Raw genomic sequence first — 9713 nt, forward strand, 5'->3', positions numbered from 1 at the left:
TCTAGACTTTTAATATGAATTACAGATTGTTTGAAAACTAGTTTTAACGTAATGATTCAAGACAATTCCCTCTCATTTGCTATCATCTTTTCTTTCATTATTATGATTCAATTAAAAAGCTCACAATCAATGTCAAGTGTCAAGTTTAAGTTTTACCGTTTCAGGTTTCTCATTCTGCGACACGCACGAATGTATGTAGACGTTACCACGCATGTCCTCGTTTATTATAGTGTGCCTTTCAATAAGTAATATAAGTGACACGACGTGACACAATGGATCATTATATCCTTGTTGTTTGCCACTAGAATAACTACAAAAATAGATTAAATTTAAAAAATTTACGTATGTACACACACAAAAAGAACGATTTTGTTAAAGTATCCAAAAATTTAGCTAGATACAGATCTGAAAATAATTTTGTTGAATTATCAAAGTACGCTTAAACGTGATGACAATGTTAAACAAAAATGACATGATCATTGTATTGCACTGTGTCGCTTGTTGGAAGGCACACATAGATTTCAAATATGCCTCCCTCGAATTCGATCACTGTGCATAACTAAATGAAACAAAACGCACCGTGATCCCCTTGACCACAAAGTGTGCGCATATATTTTATGTACCCTTTCTGATTATGTAAAATTTAACATTAAGTATGCGTGTCGAACGTGCACTAAGCGTGCTTTCAGAAATCGCGCGATTGCCTCGTCGCGTGAATGAATTATACTACATTTCATTGTAGGCAGATAGTATCCATTGTATCGAACGATGTGTGTTACATTACATAATTATTAATTAAGTCGTTTGTAAGTTGTAAAACAACGAGAAAAAAGATAGTAAGCTACGACACACAATAAAATAGATAAAATTTCTAATATTTCTATGGATTTATAAAATTCTTTGAATTTCTCAAACACATAAGATTTCAGGAACTTTCGTGCGGAAATTTTATACCGCAAAATGTTCTTTTCTAGAATCAGAAATAGATTAAATTTTAAAAAATTTACGTATATACACACACACACAAAAAGAACGGTTTTGTTAAAGTATTCAAAAATTTAACTAGATATAGATCTGAAAATAATTTTGTTGAATTATCAAAGTATGCTTAAACGTTGATAACAATGCTACAAAAAGTTTTAACATTTAGCAACCTATTTAAGCATCTTACATAATTATTTTGACGAGCTAAAAAAATTTATTTGCTTTTTAAATTTTTAGATACTAAATTTTTAGATCTAACTATATTTTTAAATAGTTTTGCAAAATCGTCCTTTTTGTGTAACTTATTTTATTATTGCTAGAAGCATTTGTCTCACTAACAATTTTTATTCAAATAATATATTCAAAGAATATAATAAAACAATTCGAACAAAATGGAATGAATCAGGAAATTTCCAGAACTGAATCACTGTTGCTCCTTTAATATCTAATAGTAAAGCTATTGCTAGAATATCAAAACTTTTTGCAACAGTTCATTAGCTTGAGTTTTCTACATAATTATTTTGATGGTCCAAAAAAAATTATTTTCAAATCTGTATCTATATATAGCTAAAAGATTTCTGCAAAATCATTTTTTCCATATAGGAATCCCTTCAGAATGAACGTAGCTTTCGAATTTGAGCAACCCTCGGACGCGCGGCGTCACGTCGCAAGCGTCGTAAAACGGCGTAGTCGCTGATAGGCGATAAGGAGGCGACTGTCTGATAACCCGTTTCAGCCCGAGAGATTGTACAAGACACGCTCTCTACGTAACTCGTTTTCGATGTTTCTGAGAGCGCTGAACTGGTAATAGTGGCGCGACGCGCGTGATGTAACGACGCGATGACGGTGAAAAAGTTCGCGAGGCGCGAGGTCCGCTTTTCGAGCGTAACACATGTCGCGAAACGCGTCGGTTCCGTCCGTGGGAACATTGCGCTGTCGTCAGATCGCGGAGGTCATCGACAAATAATTGCTCAGTTGGAAGCCATGAAGATGACTAACGTTATGTGAACTATGTATGGAAAAGCTGTTAAAGGGCGACATGCCCACACACGCGTGAACACGCGCGCTCATTGCGTAAAATTGCGCGCTCGTCGCGTCGTCGCCGCGCGCTCTGGCTCGACGCACAATTCGCGAGGCCTGTTCTTTTTCCACATCCCAGGACTGAACTTCTGGCACAGTTTATTTTTTTCTTCTTTTACTTTTCACATTGAAGAGAAAAGGGCAAATGATGAATCATGCAAGAAGTTCTATGTAGGGTACGGCAAAAGAACAGGCCTTTGATTTGTGTCTCGCCGCTCGGCGCGGAATGCGGCGACGTTCAGAATTCGCGTCTCTTCAATCAACCACCAATTAGTTAATTGTGGCTTTGACCGATATCGTTTAACGCACCCGTGATCACGAAATTGATTCATATTTTCTCTTTTCTCTTCTTTCTAAGAAAATAAATTATTCAAAACTTTTGGTTTTATACATTCTCTGAAAATAGAAATATCATCTTACTTTGAAAAGAGCAAGAAAGATGATAATCTGTTTTCCTTGAATAATAATAAATGATAACAAGCATCTAACAATTAAATAGAACGTTTTAAATCAATTAAAAATAATGTATATACAAACGAAGTCGATCATTTTAGATAATATTTTTCTTTTAATTATAAACATTTAATTTATAGTACATAAATATGAGTGATCTTTGTAGATTTTTTGCTGAATAACTTCAAAATATTCCAAGTTAACAAATGAATATTATTTTTAAATAATAATATAAGTATCAGTATATATCATCAGTATATATCATTTTATTAAGAATGTATCTATTCAAAGATCGATTTTAATTAAAAGAGTTGTACGTACATTGTTTTATGAAATTTTATAAAACAATAAAACAATTTTAGTAAATGAAAAATAGAAATAAATTAACTCGCGTACATTTACTTAGGCTCAGTTTCACAACTCACGGTTAATCGAGATTTAACTTATTTCTTATCTTTTTTCAATTCTAGAATTGAAAAGAGATAATGAATAAGTTGAACTTCAGTTAAGAGATTAATATGCAATCAATTCTGAACTATTTACGGATACCTTAAGTTTTTTTAAAGAGTGACTGAAATTTGAAATTTATATTTACATTCGTATAAAAATAAATGTGAATATTACATATGAAACAATTTAACAAGTTCAACATTTATATTTAACAATATAATTTTATAGTTTAAATAAAAACTTTCTCATTTTATCTTAATTAGTTTTAAAAAATTTATCTACTTTTTATTGTTTTTATTGTTTTATCGAAATAATGTTCGATTCATAATATTGCCGCCGAGAAGAGTATGTATTATTTTTGTGTATTATTTTTAAATACAATATAGAAAAATACGTAATTTTTTCATAAATTTTTCATTTTGTTAAAAAAATATGTAGATAATATACATAATTTTTAATACACATAATCTATTCTGCCTTAAATCTTACCCTCTTTGTTTTATCGAGTGGACTCATGCGGTGTTTAATCTCCTCGATCAGGCATCCTAATAAAAAAATTTGATAGAGGACAATTGAAAACGATTTCAATTTGTATTGTTTTCTATAAACTTATATTATTTTCTATCGTCGACCTTACGTCAGATTGATCGTATATGAACCCTATCGTATTTTATCGAGCTCTATAAAATTTATACAAGATTTGATTCAAATTAGTGAATTCACGAACCAGATTCCATATTCAAAACGATAGAATTTTCTATCGTTCTCTATCAACTTTTTTTACCCGGGTAGGCGAGACAAACACGTGCTCTTCTTAAAACCGCTTCCGCTTTTGCGTGATTCTTCAGTACCAAAGATCAACGGCACGCCGATGAGTCACGCGCGCGCGGGTGTGAATATTCTCTCTCGCGCGAGCTAAAATAGATGAACCGTGAATTTCCGAAAAGTTTAGGTAAATTTTGTTGATCTCTCAAAGATTACAACTTTTCTCCTTCGCGACAGTTCTTGTGAACATGCGCGTGCTTCGAATACATGCGATTTCAGATGCGGTTGCATATGTAATTTATTTTAATTACACTTCGACTGTGTAACACGCGCACATGTTTACACTTTCTTTTCACAACTTCTGGCATGGCGAGAGCCGACGACGAGATAGACTGGTGGACGGACAGCCGGATATGCGGACACCTGGAGCGAGCCGCCACTTAAAATTTTTTCTCGTTCGCCAGCCGGTGACTCGCGATTCGCGTGTGCGGAACGAAGCGGAGGCGTTTCTCTGGACCTCCGGCGTGATTTTTCCTCAGATATGTCGAGCCCCTCCTTGTTAGCTACGCTTGAACGAAAGTGCAGATCAAGAGTTTAATCGCGCGCCCCAGAACCACGCGTCTATCTTGTGGCGCGAGGAATGGTTCCGTTTTCGCCCCATTCGCTCTGTTGCACACGAGAAAGAAGAAAAACGTAATAAAAATCGAAAAATGGATCGATGATTATCCGCTTCGTTCTGAATCACCTGCATGAATCGCGTTTATAATATATGATTTATACGATACTATCAGGTATTGTGCTCCGCACAATAAAAGGAACAGGGAACAGAGAATAAGAATTTTATTAGAAACTGTGTATTCTACAATACATGATAGGTTGAAATTCTTATTCTCTGTTTTCCCTCAGACACTTCTTAGTGACGAACATTCCGGTTTATATGGAGACCGCCGTCTCGCAATAATGTTTCGTTCCTGGCGCCTAGTTCTCTCGAAATAGCGCGAGGCGGACTTAACTAGTTTCGCGGCTATACACTGATCGATTTATGGACAAAACCTGAATTAGAATGATTAAACTGCATAATTAACTTGTATAGTGTAAGAGAATTCAGGGGCCCGACCTCCCTTTCTTCGAACATAAAAATAATGCTATTTTTTATTCCTGCACTAAACTGCACTAGAATTCTCTTTCTCGCTTTCGTTAAATATCAAATATATATCTATCTCACTTTAAAGTGCAAAATTGTACATTCATTTAGTCAAAAAACAAATCCTATGGAGATTAGAGACTGTATAACAGAGTCTGGCTACAAGCAAAAAAATACTAAAGAACAATTTGTGAAGAGATATAATAATTAGTTTTTTTTTTAAATCATATCTTTATGGTAAAAAAAGGTACAAATAAAAATAAGTAGTATTTTGAAAAGAGGAAAACGTGAATTTTAAGAGAAAAAAAACATTATATTGATTCATTCCAAAAAATATAATTATTTGCGCGACTGAAGTGGGAGGGGACATTTTTATATATGCTTAGAAAAATAAATATTTTCTTCTTTTAAAAAATGCAATAAAATATTTTATATTAAATGATTTCGATATTTACTCACGATTTTATAAGTCCGAGAAAATCGTTTCATCAAGACGCCTAGGCAAAAATGTTTTTTTGACAATGAATATACGTTTTAAAAAGACAACACATACAGCACTAATAAACAGACACTTACTAAAAATGAATTTTCACTTTCGGTAAAAATCTGTTGAATTTACATTTGGGTCCAAATCACCCAAGCCAAACTTTTGCATCACATTTAGTGTCAAGACAACAACGAAACAATTACGGCAATCGACAGAGAAAGATTTCAAGTTTTTTTTTACCTCTTCACTTCATCTCTGCAATATTAACCATACAAAAATAGCGGCCGATTAAAATTTTCAACCGGATCCAAATAATCCACTCATATAGTTGAGGATTAATAGGTTATTAAAATCAATTCGATGACCTTTTTGTTTTTTTTTTTAATTAATGAATGTATAACTTATTGTTATGTATATGTTATCGTATTTAGTTTACGCGTTGACGTAATCTTTTTTTGAGTAGTTGATGAAAATTTATAGCTTTGTTTCGCTAATCAAAAAGAATATCTATATATTATCCTCCGGAAAGAATATATATTATCGAATTATAGAGCACAAGTTACAGCACTAGAGCACAAATATCAAGTTATCGAACACGCGAAAGTAATTTATCTCAATATACACGTTGCAATATACACGAAAAATAAATTTTCGCTTTTAACATAATTTCTGCAGATATACAATGATATATCCGTGATGCTAAACTGACGATTCGCCAGGAACAAAAGTATTGCAGCGACATAATACAATAAATATATAAATATATAAATTGATATAATTTATTGCTGATAATTTACTTCCGATCTGCTATTTACACGTAATGATATAACGTCGGTATTTACACATGATAGAATCATGATAGATCACGAAATCCGACTTGAGAAAGTCAAGATGGGCGCATTAATAACATTTTTTTTCCTCCGGTGAACATGCGGGGTATACATGCAAGAAATGAAGGAGCCAACACAATCTTTTTTTTTTCAGTAATAAAAATTCATAATTTCCTCTTCAATTTTCAATAAACGTCACCTAATACATTTGTCCTTTTTTGTACCATATCATATGTTTAACATATGCACGGAGTAGGGCGTGCGCGTCCTTCCTTTTTACGCTCGCACGCGGAGAGAATAGTGCGGCAGTAGCAGCAATCGCGTTATATAGAATCGGCGTCATCGCGAATAGACGAACATAATTTCGATAAATAATTCGCTCGATTCGCATTATTGCGCGTGAACAACACTCGTAACATCTACTAATTAATTAGCAATCGTAATGATATTACGTTCGCACTTTAATACGCTCTATCTATCGACGCCACGCTCTCACTTGACGTTGGAACATCACATTTGGAGTCCGAAAAAATACTCATTTATTGAAAATGTATCCAGAAAAGCATAATCTTGTAAAGAATACTTTGTTACGTCTCTGTCGTAAGTTCGATCAAAATCCATCGTATTCTTAACTTAAAATTTTCGGAACATTTTGCATTAAAAATCAATTATTTGTCTACTTAAAAACCTTCCATTACACTTCTCTTTCTTATATCTTCTTCTATACAATATTTAATAGCGAATTTGGTCACTTGCATTATACTAGATTAGTGCAAACTAAAAGTTGCTACAAATGAAATTAATAAAGTTAAATGTGAAAGCATATAAATATTAACACTAAAACTGCCGACGGTATTTTGCTAGAATTATCAAAGGTGCCAATTTGATAATTTCCTATCTTTCTTTTCTATTAGGAAAGAGTTTATTTTGATATTACTTGCATTGTTAAAATTATTTGTATTATGTTCACATATTTTTTATATTCTGTATTGCGCATCCAATGCAAAAAAAAAATAATTAGTCAAAATGCACTGTCAGCAGTTCTAGTATTAAATGATAAATACTCAATAATGATATGTCACACATTATTTAACAAAATATACAGATATTATTTCATTTCATATAATATCATATTATTTCATTTTCAATAATACGATATTTTACATAAAATATATTATTTCAGCAAAGTTAATCGCATTATGCCATTTAGAGATCTTGTATAAAGCAGCCTTTAATATGCACTAATCCAGAATAGTGCGAATTCATCATTATATTTTTTATAAAACTTCGCAAAGAAGAATACTAAAAAAGAGCCGATCTTTGATAAAAAGAAGTAAGTAAAAAATTAGTGTCTCTTTTTTATAAACTTTGATCTCCTGGATATGATAAAATTATTAAAAAGCTCGTAACATTTGGAAAATATCTCGAAAACTGAGCACGAATGATGTCCAAACCTTCATGTTTTTATTCAATTTTCAAAGTCTTTTTACTTTTTTAATAACTTCATTGTATCCAGAGAATCAAAATATACAAAAATCATTATTTCTTTTATTTCTTTACACTTTTTTGAGGAGATCAAAATATACAAAATATACAAAAAATACTATTTCTTTTACTTACACTTTTTTTAACAAAAATCAGCTCTTTTTTTTAATGTCTTCTTTTTCTCAAGTTTCAAATAAAAGGAAATTCCAATAGAGGTAATCGAGTTCGCCACATTTGTTAAATATCAATGTAGTGTTCAAGATCGGCTTTTGGTGTGTGATGCTTGAAAATTAATACAATGACAACATTTCATCTCAGTGATGAAATCGCATAAATTTCGATTTCACTAATCTTTTAATTGAATCGCGAAATGTTAGGAAAAGTTTTACTCCAAAAATGTCAAAAATCTGTGTTCACCACGTAACATTTTATACAGACACGCACTCAAGTATAGAAAAAACGTTCTTTCAACCGTCGATATGATTCATAACAGTATAAGCTAAGAAAACGTTCTTATACGGTCGTTTCAATTCTCTTCAAGTATCTATCTTATACCTCGGAAAATAAAGATTTGGAGTAACATTCTCTCTAAGATTACCGATTCAATTCGTGTTCAATTCTCAGAATCGGAATATCGATACCGAATATTGTCGCGTCTGATAATATTCGATAATATCGATATTGAATGTTAAATACATATCCTTCCAGTTGCATCGCCACAATATTTCTCTGCGTGTGAGTGTGCGTGCATACGCATTGCGCGCATGTCGCACACATGCTATTGTACATCCACCGCGTAAAGTTCGTTCCGCCCACACATCGAACGTACGCATGTAAAATGTCACGCGAGCACACGCGCATTTGTCGACGCTATTTATATAATCTAATAATATATAGTGTAACTCTCTGCGCGGGATTTTCGACACGGTGCGCGTGCACGCGTGAGTACATGCGGCTTTCGCATACGCGGAAACGCAGGTGGCCGTGTGTGAACATATATGCCACAATCGCATTTGATTGAGACTACGGAAAACGTATGCATAGTTTTTTCTTCTTCTTTTTTTCTTCTCCGCACGATTATAAAACGAAACGTAAGTAACGTGCGATCATGTAAATTGTACTATTTATAATATTGTAATCGTGATAGGTGGTAATAATTAGTAATAGCAGAGCAGCGGTGGCGAATAGTGTAATAGCACTATTGGTTTTCATTATCGATATAGCAACAATTATTCTTGTTCTTTTCTTTAATCTTTTTCAATTTTTCTTTACCAACGACCGCGCGCGATTTATAATTAATTATAATCGTTACGATGTCCTATATACACAATGCACACGATGTTACGCGTGTATTTGCCACTCAACACGATTTACAACGAGCTCCTCTATATGTGTACAATGTGTACATATAGATATTTTTTTTTACATATGTTATAATGCACACATACGCATATACATTTATTGCGTGCATGTTGTAGGCATATATTCTCTCTCAAATATTAATTACATCGATCCAATAATGATCGTCACCGCCATAATGAAATTAGATACATACATGTTTTTCACACATACATACATACAAGAAACGCTCGCAAATCACTTACGCTTTGACAACACATCGCACGAGACATGATGGCCCAAAATTACTTTTGCATTACTTAACGTTTCCTAAGTACTATCCTGCGCAGTCAGTTCCATCAAACTAAACGCTTGAATTCACTTATACAAACTAGCTGTAGTAGACGAGACGCGTTTTTTTACACATCAATAAGGATTCTCTGTTTCAGCTAATCAATATATTAATTAGTCTATCTAACGATGCATTAATTATTCCTTGATGAATACATTAATTGCGCGAAGTCTCAGCAAGACTGCAGCGTGTAGAGAACTCATAATTTTGTAATTATGAGCTTTAGTTTAATTCTAGCGTTCGTTAGTTTAATTTCTAGAGTTCGTTACATACATATGTATATATGTATATGTGTATATATATATATATATATATATATATATATATATATGTATGTATGTATAC

This window comes from Atta cephalotes (genome assembly GCF_000143395.1).
Source record: "Atta cephalotes unplaced genomic scaffold scaffold00015, whole genome shotgun sequence".
NCBI classification, from domain to species: Eukaryota; Metazoa; Arthropoda; class Insecta; order Hymenoptera; family Formicidae; genus Atta; species Atta cephalotes.